The 13155-nt window shown below is 36.7% G+C and overlaps 1 non-coding gene and 1 pseudogene across 1 annotated transcript; both read right to left on the bottom strand.

Annotated features, from left to right (window-relative positions):
• Positions 1 to 10176: 10176 nt before the first annotated feature.
• Positions 10177 to 10248, bottom strand: TRNAA-UGC. Its single transcript has one exon. It is a non-coding gene; the product is annotated as a tRNA-Ala (tRNA).
• Positions 10249 to 10684: 436 nt separating this feature from the next.
• Positions 10685 to 12892, bottom strand: LOC120147486 (annotated as a pseudogene).
• Between the last annotated feature and the right edge of the window lie 263 nt (positions 12893 to 13155).

Below are 13155 nucleotides of genomic sequence, written 5' to 3'. Positions count from 1 at the left end.
AATCTTCGGGAACTTAAATTACTTAAAAATCAACATGATGAAGATGCTAGAAAAGAATCAAAGCTAACAACAAAACAGAAGAATATAAAGTACTTGCAAATGGAGAAAGCTAAAGCAATCAATATAGAGCAGCTATTTGGTCTTTGCCAGGCAACGGATTTTCAATTGCCAAAGTATGCAACGAACTGACAAATAAGCAGGAGACGGTTAGCCAGGATGGATTCATAAATCCGACGCAAAGCTACCAGAGTGGATGTGCAACATTGCATCACAGATACCTTGAGATTGACACTAGCAGGAATGATGGAACATAAATCTGGATATCTCATAGCAGTTTATCTGCTTCTATCAAGTTTTCAACTCTGATAAAATGGCTGATGATATTATCAATGTTACTCAGATACGAGCAAGTATCATACAAGTGTACGGTTACATGGCATAAATCTCATCAAAGCTAAGCCAGGAGTAAAATAGTTAAAAGAAGGAAATTTAACATCTAGCAATTAGCAAAAGCCATCCAAGAAACAATCAATCAAAAGACAAAAACTATACTAAAATCAAACACAAAATTAAAACTACAAATCAGTTTAAAGCTATCAACTTTATCCCGAATTAAATCAAATTAAGGGTACCCACATATTTCTTGCAGATTATACAAATGCAAATGGTTAATTGACTTTCGATGGATCTCACGGGATGACAATTGACGTTCTAACGAAACTTTCAGGTCCATTTATAGACACCCTTTTATCCGGGTTTTTATTATATTTGTTATTATTATTATTATTAATATTATCATTTACATTGCAGGCCCAATATGAGAAGCCCAATTACATTGCAAGCCCAGCAACTAAACGAGGCCCACCGATCCAGACCCGGACCCGATTACAGCAACTCATACCTGTGCCAATTTTTAGTTCCCACGTGAAGCACCAACATATTAATGCAATTACATGCAATACTCATTATTCCACTACCTATATTTAATAAGGTAGTGGGTATAGCATTAAAAAGAAAATGGGGAGCAAATAAAAGTGGGGTGGGGGGATTATTGTTTTAATGATTGTAATTTTGCAACTATAAAAGGGAGCAAAACGTGGGAAGCAAAAAGGAGGAGGAGGTTGGCTTGTAAATCGATCAGGGAGGAGAAAAAAAGAAGAAGGGAGAGGGTTCTCACGCAGATTCCTTGGCTAAGGCCCTCTTGGTTTGTATTATTTTAATTTGGTCATTAATGAAGTTTTTATTATTTTCATTTTGAGTCTATTAGTTATTGATAATTTTAATTTCGTCCTTTTTTGTTTATATGAATAATTTTGCTTATATTTTAGATCTAGCTATCTTACTTTAATTTATTCATGTTTTAGTATTGTAAGTTTTTTATCAATTCATTTTAGTTTTTTATATTATTTGATTTTGATCATTTTATAATTACGGGGGGTGTATTTTATTTAAATCTAGATATTGTTTGTGAGTTATTTTCATTGTTAGTATATATATATATATATATATATATATAATTTGATATTTAATTATTACCCTGATTTGTTGTTGATTTTGTAATTTAGAATTACAAGTTATTATTAATATCCTTTAGCATTTTTAATCACCGAAAAATAAAAAAAATAAAAGAACCCATTAGTAACCATCTCGTTTCATGCTTCATTCTTTGTCTTTGCTTTGCTTGCCATGTAAGCTCCTGTTGGACTTAGCTTGCTTATACTGTTCTTTAGCACACGTATTGTTCAATTGCAGTGTAATTATATTTTGGTCTTTTGCCTTTTGTTATAAGCTATAATTCGTTGGAAATTTTTATTGATTTTGTTATGGGTAATTAATTTTATTTGTAATCTTGTTTAAAGTTTCCATATTATCATTTGTGTTATTTTACATATACGCATATTCGAATATATATGACTTATATTATATAGTGTATATATATAATGTCTTATAGTTTGTATATAGTAATGTATTTTATACATTTTTATATATACACTTACTAAACATTTATATGTTTTTCTACAGATTGAGTAGTTATATACATATATATATATTCTCAATTTTATGATTATGTATATATTTATTTACCATATTTTGATCTTCATATACTCATGTATTATTTATAACTGATATTTTTTAATAATCACAAAAGTACTCATTTTATTTACTAATATGTTTAATATCACTTATCTGAATATTTTTAAGAACATGTATTTGTATAACAAGTAGTGGAAAGTATCACTTGATAGAAATAGTATAACCTGATATGAAGTTTTATCGAAATGGCAATATTCAATAAATTAATCATATTTTAACTTTATATTCAATTCCTGATTTCCACAATTTACGACAATATGTAAACGACACAGTACCAGTTTTGGGCGCTGTGGGGGTGCTAATCCTTCCCCACGCGTAATCGACTCTCAAACCTGTTTTAATCGAATCTTTGGTAAACGCAGACCAACTTTTGTCTTAAAAAATGATTTTTCTTTAAATTATTTTTAAATACGTTTTTATGTATTCGACCTACCTAACCCAAAGGTTGATGGAGACTCTATCTAATTTTATCCATTTAATTCAAATTACTCATTTTCAAAAATTAAAAGTCGTAACTGTTTTTAAAACAATAAATAATTGTCCCACCTAAAAACGGTTATGACACCATTGATTTCTTCTACAACAATATTCATGGATCCTCCCGTTGGAATTTCTAGTTAGAGACAAGATTAGTCCTCCATATTGTAAACTTATATAGGCTCTTTTTATGATTCCCAAAAAAAATCTAAATCATACAATCTAAAATACTTTTGAAAAAAAATACAATCTTAAATTTTGAAAAAACACATTATATTAGAAATTTTTTTTATAAATTAAATTTATACATATACTATAAAATTTTAATTGATTTATTTAATAATATTTATGTGTTCTAATAAATTGTAACAAAATAAAATTTTGTAGTCAAAATATTTTCGTAAGGGCCCACTGTTTAGAGTTGGTTACCACATGTAATCTCCGACAAGATGCGATGTAACCAAAAAATAGGGATATCAGATATGCTTATCTCTCACTCTCTTAGTCAATCACCACCAAAATTTATTAAGCACAATCTTGGCCTTCTTTCCTTTTTTGTTTTTATTTTGCAAACCCAGATTTTCGAAAAGGAAATTCAGATAACGAGTGAAGTTGCTACTCCAGGTTTTCTTGCCTCATTTCAACACAATTTTTTCTTTTCTAGACTCAACAATTTCAGCAATGGAAATGGAAAGTGAAGCTCAAGAAACCCGAATTCCAATGCCATGCAAATATCAAGTCCAAAGCACACAAATCTTTGGTCAGAAACGAGTTAGCAGCTATACATTCCGCAAGAATTTCCGCTGATATTCCTGTTGCGGAAGACGGCTATCGGATAGAGTAAAATCGCAACTGATAATTTGAGAAAATAAAATGAAGATAAAAGAGACACAAATTTACGTGGAAAACCCCTGAATAATATAGGGTAAAAACCACGGGCAACGGTAGAAGAATTTCACTATGAGAAAATAGGAATTACAACCTCTCTCGATCTACCAAGGAGAAAACAATGATAATTCTCTCTAGATAAAAAGGAGAAAATAACTCTCAAGAACTCTCTAAATCTCTCTAGTATTGAAAGAAAACTAGAATGATTTGGGATTGTTTTTGAAGCTAAATGAGCTAGGGTATTTATAGTTGAAGCTTAAGGACTAATTTGTAAATACCCTAAATTACAATGACTAAATTTGAGGTTTTACCCATACCTAAAAATCAACAAAAACTGCACCACTTTCGGTGCCTAATATCCAATGCACTTTCGGTGCATTTGTTTTTCAACAATCTCACACTTGAAGATTTGATTGGAACAATCATATCTTCACACCATTCTTTCTACCTTGTACCTTCATGTTGCTTACGTTTCTGACAGGCCACAGGAGGATCGACACCAAGTAAATTTATCAGTATTGATCACCTTCGTCATGAATCTGCTATGTTGTCTTGGTATGGATCTTCTGCATATCTATCGTCCATTCTTCCACCTTTTCACGAATAAAATGATATTGAAATCGTATGTGTTTTGTCCTTGAATGAAATGCTGGATTCCTTGCTAAATGAAAGGCGCTTTGACTATCACAAAACAGAGAGACATACTCTTGATTGTGCCCAAGCTCCTCCAATAGCATCTTCAACCAAATTGCTTCTTTACTGGCTTGTGTAGCTGCTACATATTCTGCCTCTGTTGTGGATGTAGCCACAACTGACTGCAATTTTGAAACCCAGCTTACAGCTCACCAGCAGCTTTGAACACATATCATGTAGTAGATTTGCTTTTATCCAAATCCCCTGCATAGTCAGAATCTACATACCCATTGATTAGTAAGTTTGATCCTCCGTAACATAATGCAACATTTGAGGTCCCTTTGATGTATCTTAGGATCCTCTTTACAATATTCCAATGCTCTTTGCCTGGATTCGCCATGTACCGACTAACCACTCCCCTGCTTGCAATGTCTAGTCTTGTGCATATCATAGCGAACATTAAACTTCCCACTGCTGATGCATACGGTACTCGAGACATCTCCATCCTCTCTTCTTCACTGTCAGGACTCATACTGGAGGATAATTTGAAGTTAATAGGAAGAGGGGTAGAAATTGGCTTACAATCTTGCATGTTGAATCGTGACAAGATCTTCTTCAAGTAATTCTTTTGTGAAAGCCAATCTTCCTATTACTTCTGTCTCAGTGAATTTGTATCCCTAGAATCTTGTTTGTTGATCCCAATCCTTCATTTCAAATTCCCTAGCCAGTTGTGCCTTCAATTCTTCAATATGATCTTTGTTGGGTCATGCAACCAACATGTCATCCACATACAACAACAATATAACAAAATCGTTATCACCAGACCTCTTGAAATAAGCACAAGGCTCTGCATTAAGTCTGTTGTATCCAAGGCACATAATGAAGGAATCAAATCTCTTATACCAACACCTCAGCGCCTGCTTTAGACCGTACAGAGATTTGTTCAAACCTGCAAACCAAGTTCTTCTTTTCGTCTTCTTCAAAACCTTCAGGCTGGAGCATATAAATCTCTTCTCAAGATTTCCATGAAGAAAAGTTGTTTTAACATCTAGTTGTTCCAGATGTAAATTCAATGTAGCACACATTGCCAAGACTACTCGAACTGTTATTAGTCGAATCACAGGAGAAAAAATTTCATTGAAATCAATACCTTCTTTCTGAGCATATCCTTTGACCCAGTCTTGCACGATACCTCTCCACTTGATCGTCACCATTTCGCTTGATTTTGAAAACCCATTTGTTACCATTGGCTTCTTCCTTGTGGTAGTGGCACAAGGTCTCATGTATTATTTTTATGAAGGGCTTCGATTCTTCTTGCATCGCCATCATCCACAGTGAAGCATCTGAGCTGTTTATTGCCTCCTGATATGTTGATGGCTCATCGTCCTCTGTTAAAAGACAGTATGCAACATTTCCTTCTATAACATAATCTAAGTGCCAATTGGGACGTCTTCTCACACGATCTGATTGACGAGTTTTTGGAGCTTTAGAACTCTCTGGTTCTTGTTCATCATGTGCTGGTTCTACTTCAGAAGAATCTCCTTGTTCAAACTCCTTTTCTACATGTATCTGTGTAGTCTCTGACTTTTCAGCGCTGTCATTGTCTTCTTTTCTTTGTAGCTTATCTTCTACAAAGATAACATCCCTGCTAATGATCACTTTGCGGGCAGTGGGATCCCACAAGCGATACCCTTTTACTCCATCAGCATACCCCAAGAATTTGCATTTTCTGGATTTTGGATCCAGCTTTGAAATTTCTTGGGCGTTGTACATCACGTACACAATACTTCCAAATACATGGAGGTTTGAATAATCAACTGGTTTACCAGTCCACATCTCCATTGGTGTCTTCAGCTCTATTGCAGTTGATGGAGCTCGATCACCAAATAACAGGCGGTATTGACTGCTTCTGCCCAGAATGATTTTTCTAGGCCTGCGTCCCTCACATTGCTCTTGTTCTTTCTAACAAGGTTCTGTTCATCCGCTCTGCCACTCCATTTTGTTGAGGAGTGTTCGCCACTGTGAACTGTCTTTTGATGCCTTCTTTCCTGCAAAAGTCATCAAATTATTCGCTTGTGTATTCTCCTCCATTATCTGTTCTGAACACTTGATCTTATTTCAGAATCAGTTCCACCCGCGCTTTGAAGTTTTTGAAAGTTAAAAACACGTCTGACTTCTTCTTAATAGGTGCACCCAACATCTCCTGGAGTAGTCATCAATAAATTAGACAAAGTATTTGCTCCACCTAGGGACGTTACTGGTGCTTGTCATACGTCAGAGTGAACCAATTCTAGAACACTTTTGCCTCTAGAATTTGATGTGTTGAATTTCAACCGGTGCTACTTACTTGTTATGCAATGCTCACACAAAGGAAGTGATACCTTTGTTAAGCCTAGAAGTAGCTTTTGCTCCACAAGGACTTTCATTCCTTGTTCTGACATGTGTCCAAGTTTCTTATGCCATAGCATTGCAGAATCTGAACTACATGAGGCAACAGAGGCTTCTGTTCTAGCAATGTCTCTCCTTCAGCATGTACAAGTTTGCAGCTATCTTTCACTTTCAGCACCACAAGCGCTCCACGGAACACCTTCACGATTCATTTCCGTGTTTCAATTTTGCTAGCATTATTATCCAACAATCTTAGGATAATAAATTTTTCTTCAGACCTTTTTACGTGCCGCACATCTCGAATAACTTTAATCGTTCCATCATACATCTTCAATTTGATGGTTCTCACACAAACGATCTCTAAGGCATGATCATTGCAACTATACACAGATCCTCCTGAGACAGGTTCATAATGATGGAACCATTCTCTTCTTGAGGTCATGTGATATGTCGCTCCCGAATCAATGAGTCATATATTTGTAAATCTTTTTATGCCTTCTATGGTGTTTGACGCTTCACAGCATAGAGCATCTCCATCATCTAAAGTGTTTGTGGTATTGCCTTGTGGATTGGAGTTTTTATTTAGACTCCAACAATCCTTCTTCAAGTGACCCTTCTTTCCACAGTGGTAGCACTTTAAATTTTTCTTGCTCCTCGACTTCGATCTACATGTTTATGACTGCTGCTTTGGCCACGTTCTGCTGATCTCCCTCTCATCGTTGTCAACGCTTCTGCTTGTTGCATTTACTTGTCTGTCTTCCTTGTTCTTGCGCCGATTTTCTTCTTGTAGAACAGCAGCTGCAACGTCATCGAAGACTAGACTGGTGACATTACTGTTTGTCAAGTTGATGATGAGTTGATCGTACGAATTCGGTAGACTTTGAAGTAAGTTCAGCACGTTCTTGTTCTCCTATTTTACTTAAGGATGTAAGCTGAGAAATAAGGTGTTCAGTGTATTTAAGTGCTCCGTCACTGAAGTAGATTCTGGCATACGGAGAGTGTACAATTTCCTCTTAAGGAAAATTTTATTGTGCAGCGATGTGGCCTCGTACAATTTGATGAGATGATTCCATATCTCCTTAGCTGTCTTCTTCTCCTCGATGCTTGACAATACTTCATCTGCTAATGCTAGATGAAAGTTTGCCATAGCATTCCCGTCCATCTCGTTCCATTTGATGTCATCTGCGAAATCCACCGGCCTTTCATTGATAGCCGCTAGACACCCGTCTTTCTTTAGGATGGCCTTCATCTTCAATTTCCACAATGAGAAATTTCTCCAATGAACTTTTCAATATCAAATTTTCGTTGCCATTGCTTCGTTACGGATAGCTCCCACTATTTTACTATCGTGAATAGTTTCTCTGGAACCTTCAAAGAATGAGTAATAACTTCTTACTTTCTTATGTTGGAGGATCCACCTTTTGGTGGCAGCCACAAAGACAATAAGCAGCTATTACACACTCTAATCTAGCTCTGATACCAATTGTCGCGGAAGACGGCTATCGGATAGAGCAAAATCACAACTGATAATTTGAGAAAATAAAAATGAAGATAAAAGAGACACAAAATTACGTGAAAAACCCCTGAATAATATAGGGTAAAAACCACGGGCAACGGTAGAAGAATTTCACTAGAAAAATATGAATTACAACCTCTCTCGATCTACCAAGGAGAAAACAATGATAATTCTCTCTAGATAAAATGAGAAACAACTCTCAAGAAACTCTCTAAATCTCTCTAGTATTGGAAGAAAGTTAGAATTTTTTGGGATGGTTTTTGAAGCTAAATGAGCTAGGATATTTATAGTTGAAGCTTAAGAACTAATTTGTAAATACCCTAAATTATAATAACTAAATTTGAGGTTTTACCCATACCTAAAAATCAATAAAAACTGTACCACTTTCGGTGCCTACTAATCCAATGCACTTTCGGTGCATTTGTTTTTTCAACAATTCCTCTATATGGGTGTAACCCCATTAACTAATTTCTTGATTATTTTAACTTTTTTTTTATGAAATGGGTATTGATTCATTGTTGTTGGTGAATGTGAGTTTGTGGTTGTTTTCTCGAACAGGCTTTGTTAGAATTTTTAAGGCAATATTCCCTGACAGTAATAGAAGCCAGCTTAATCAGGTTCTTGGCTTTCTTCTTTGATTTTTGTTTCTTTTGGTACAGATTTTAAGCAATATTTCGTTGATATGGTAGCTTATTTTGTTATTCTGTGGAACAGCAATGATGGTTGTTTCCTTTAAAAACAAATTCATGAAAAAAGCTTATTTTGCTTCATTGATCAACAAGCAGTAAAATCCACATGTTCTTGGAGCTAATATGCTGCTTACATTTGGCAAAGACTTTGAAAATAATTATCTGGTTTGTAGTGACCGACCTGTTCACATAGCTTTAGTTGATTGCAAAAAGCACAACTGAGCTGGCCATTAGCAAATTGTCACTTGCCGAGGACTATAGTATAGAACTGCAAGAATGGAATGGAAAAACGCATGATTTCTAAGAAAAAATTATCGTAGATGCTAAACAGGGTTAGCATTGAGTTCCATTTACATTATTTCCTTGTTCAAGCTTGGGTTTTGGAAGTTCATTTGCTTGCTTAAATATGAAATATACATACAACTGCAATTTGCTTAACATAATTGAAAACAGTGTTTAGAATTCATCATTACTACAAGAAATGAGCACCTTTGCAAGCTCTGTCCCAACAATATTTTCCCCATATTTGGCTGGATATGTTCCGAACTTGTGCAGGATGAATTGAGAATCCAGATGTGCCTCTGCAGTTATTGGTTCTAAACGTCTGGTCAGTATTGGACTTGAGACTAAGATGCAAATCAGGAGGTAAAGATTACCCGCCGGAAGTCCCTCATGATACACGAAAGTTCTCGAGCTCGACATTGTAAGCAGCTAAAGAAAAACGTTTGAATTACAAAGCTTTGCAATTGCACCAAATTCTTTTGTTTTTAATATAAAACATTCCTCTTATCTGACCCAAAGCTCATCTTGCAGACAAGATGGGAAGTCCAAGGACTTGGTAATGTTTGTTGATCCATCTCATTTCACACTCGACGTGAAAGGAACATTATACCCTGATAGAAGAAGTAGAACGTGGCTCAGGGGTCATTTAGAAATGCACGTAAAATTTGTCCTTCCTCCTGCACTCGCTTTGATTACTGAAAATGTTCGGAACAGCCTCGGAAAAGGGGTCAGAACTTATCCCTTCATCTACCATATTGTTTTGTCGATATGATATCAGTATTCCTCGAATTCGATATCTTGTGCATGATCTAACTATTCCAGAAGTCGTACTATTGACTATTGACAGGTAATGACAAAGTTGGTTGAGAGCATGAAGCAGAAAGTAGATGGTAGCTTGCTTGCAGATTATAGTAAATTCAAGAGGGAAAGGTCCGACAAGCGTCCAAAGTTCGGAATAAAAGAGTAACACATTGCTGCATGCATTGCCATTTTAAGATGTCAAATTAGGGTTAGAGAAAGTGGTCTAAGAGATTTAGCACTATTGTTGTTGAGGGCTTTCGATTTAACATTCTTTGGGATATCTGAAGAGCTGCTCCAAATTATTGAGAATGTACGGATATTATCGATCTTCCAAAGTTGCAATGTCAGTGGGGAAAAAGTATAATTTGTTTTAACTGTCTGAATTTAACTTCATAAAGACAAAAAAGCTGGAGATGCGGGGGATCGAACCCCGTACCTCTCGCATGCAAAGCGAGCGCTCTACCATTGAGCTACATCCCCAATCAGTTGGCAGTTGTTACAATGTTCAGTAAAATCCTTTACAGAGCACCTTTTAAAGGATTTCTTACCGTTTCTCCTAATAAAGGAGATCAGGCCATTTAAATATCGGTATTTTCAATTTTAATAAACAATTTGGTCATTGATCCGATTGTAACAATGGGAAAATGAAGACAAATATTTATATATATATTCTCTTTCAAATCAAATGCGAAAACAATGAAAAGAATATACATATCTTGCATTTAGGGGGATAGAAAGAGCAATATAATTTGATATCATCCAAAGTTTAAATGTTTAGCCTATTTCTGAAGTTGATTCTTTCAATGTCAGATTATAACAGTCAATGGTTACCAAAGACAAATATTTATATATATTCTCTTTCAAATCAAATGCGAAAACAATGAAAAGAAATACATATCTTGCATTTAGGGGGATAGAAAGAGCAATATAATTTGATATCATCCAAAGTTTAAATGTTTAGCCTATTTTCTGAAGTTGATTCTTTCAATGTCAGATTATAACAGCAATGGTTACCAGAAATCACAACAAGAACATGATCCCTCCTTAAAACAATGAAACGATTCCGATCTCGACTACGATTTTCCGGTCATAGATCTCGAAACAATCTTAATGGCAGCATGACAGTCATGACATATTCGCAAGTTCTTGAAAATATACAAAGGCTTGCCAGGTTTTGTGCTTAAAGTCCAAAACAGACAGCCAGCTTCTCGCTGTGCGAGAACAATGCCTGTTCCTTCTCCAAACTAAACCCAGCTTCCACACCATCAGAGCCAGGAAACACTTGAGCAGCCAGATTTGGAACATATCCGGCCAATCGCAATCTTCGAATCATACCTTCTAACATAATATAAATTTCATGGGTTTTCGGTGTGATTTATCACCTGCACTAAATTGATGAAGTTGGCCATCTACTGGATAGAACTCATTCCAGGAATCTTCCTAATTCCTTTAGTTTTAAGTACTCTCCGAAGAGCATTCGCCTTGTCCAGCTTCCCCGCCAATGTATACATATTCGAAAGCAGGCTATGATACTCGGTGTTATGAGGATCCATCCGAATAAGCTTTTGCAGAACGTGCTCGGCCAATTGTAGCTTTCCATGTGAATTGCAGGAACCTAGAAGAGATCCCAAAACCACCTCATTTGGAGATATTGGCATTTGGTTTATCAAAGTTTCAGCTTCCTCCAAACGACCACCCCTTCCAAGTAGATCTACCATACAAGCATAGTGATTAATCTTGGGCGTAATACCATAAACAGATTGGAGACTATCAAAATAATAAGATCCTTCATCTATCATACCAGAATGACTGCAAGCACTTAGAACAGCTAAAGGTTAAATCATCTGGCCTGACTTCCTTAATCATCTGCTGGAACATTTCGACCACAACTCGGCCTCTTCCATGCATAGCTAATCCACTAAGCATAGCATTCCATGCCACGACATTCCTTCGTGGCATGCACTTGAAAACTTTGATTGCAGCGTCGATCCTCCCGCATTTTGCGTACATATCCAGCATGGCAGTTTCCACCATGATATCCATCTCCATCCCCATCATCTTCAAGCCATAAACATGAACCCATCTACCCATTACCACATTTCCGGACTGTGAACAAGCTGACAGTAAGAACAAAGTGTTATATAATTCAATCTAAACCCACAATGAAACAACATCCGACTCAAAAGCAAAAAGCCCTCCTTGATAAATCCATTCCCTACATAACCAACAATCATTATCGTCCATGCAACCTCGTTTCGGTGTGGCATATCTCGAACACCTCCCTTCCATTACTTACACCCCTCCCACTTCAACACCCCATCCAAAACCACTGTCCACGACACTACATTCTTCTCCTCCATTTCACCAAAACCCTTCTCATATCCGCCACCATCCAGATTCCCATACATATCCATCAGCGCGTTACACCTTTCAACCTCCTTCCAGACCCATCTTCACACACGCCCATGGACCTGACTCCCCCCCCCAACATCCCGCAACCATGCACACGCGCTAAATACGCAAATCATCGCCACATCATCAATTTCGGTCCTGTTTTCAAGCATTTGGGGAACAAAAGTATAGCATCACGAGGCCTATTTTGGCGAGAAAGGAGGACATGAGGGATGTCCAGTCTGCAACATCCTTGCTCGTGTGGGGGGATTTCTCAAACAGTTTTGGGCGGAGGCTATATCACCACAAGATGCATACACGTGGAGTAGGGTGTTGAGTAGAAATGAGGTTTCTGGTGTGGAAAGGCCAGTAGTGAGGATTAAGGCATGTAGTCTTACCAGTGGCGAGAGCAGATCGTTGGGCACATACCCGAAGGAAGGGACGAAGGAAGCGAGGAGAAAAGGAAGGGAAAGCTCGGAGGATTGGCCATTTCTCTATCTTAGTATGCTATAATATTCTAAATGACTTTTGACTTTGATTAGGGCATCAGGTAAGCAGTGATAAACCCAGGATCTTTTTCTCGAAGAAAGATCCTCCGAGCTTCACGAGCACGTACAAACACCATCTATGCCCATCTAAGAAAATGAAGAGGAAGCTCAGGTAAGCAGTGATAAACCCAGGATTTTTCTCGAAGAAAGATCCTCCGAGCTTCATGAGCAGTAACAAACACCATCTATGCCTATCTAAGAAAATGAAGAGGAAGCTCTAGATGGGAGGCTAAATCCCTTTCTCTGCTACTGGATCATTCTGTACATGATGTTACAAGCAACTCCATTATATATATGCATCAACCGCTCTTTGTGCGGTTAAACCTATCAATATTATTCTCTAAGGTGTGTCTCAAAATGTGTTATTAATAATTAAAATTAAGAATATATATTATTTATAGTTATATTACACTATTTAAAATAGTTGGATTGGGCTTTTGACCCCTCG

The sequence above is a fragment of the Hibiscus syriacus genome, unplaced genomic scaffold, assembly GCF_006381635.1.
Source record: "Hibiscus syriacus cultivar Baekdansim isolate YM2019G1 unplaced genomic scaffold, ASM638163v2 tig00110940_pilon, whole genome shotgun sequence".
Classification (NCBI taxonomy): Eukaryota; Viridiplantae; Streptophyta; class Magnoliopsida; order Malvales; family Malvaceae; genus Hibiscus; species Hibiscus syriacus.
Note: the sequence above shows the minus strand (reverse complement) of the source record. Positions and strands in the feature narration are given on the sequence as shown.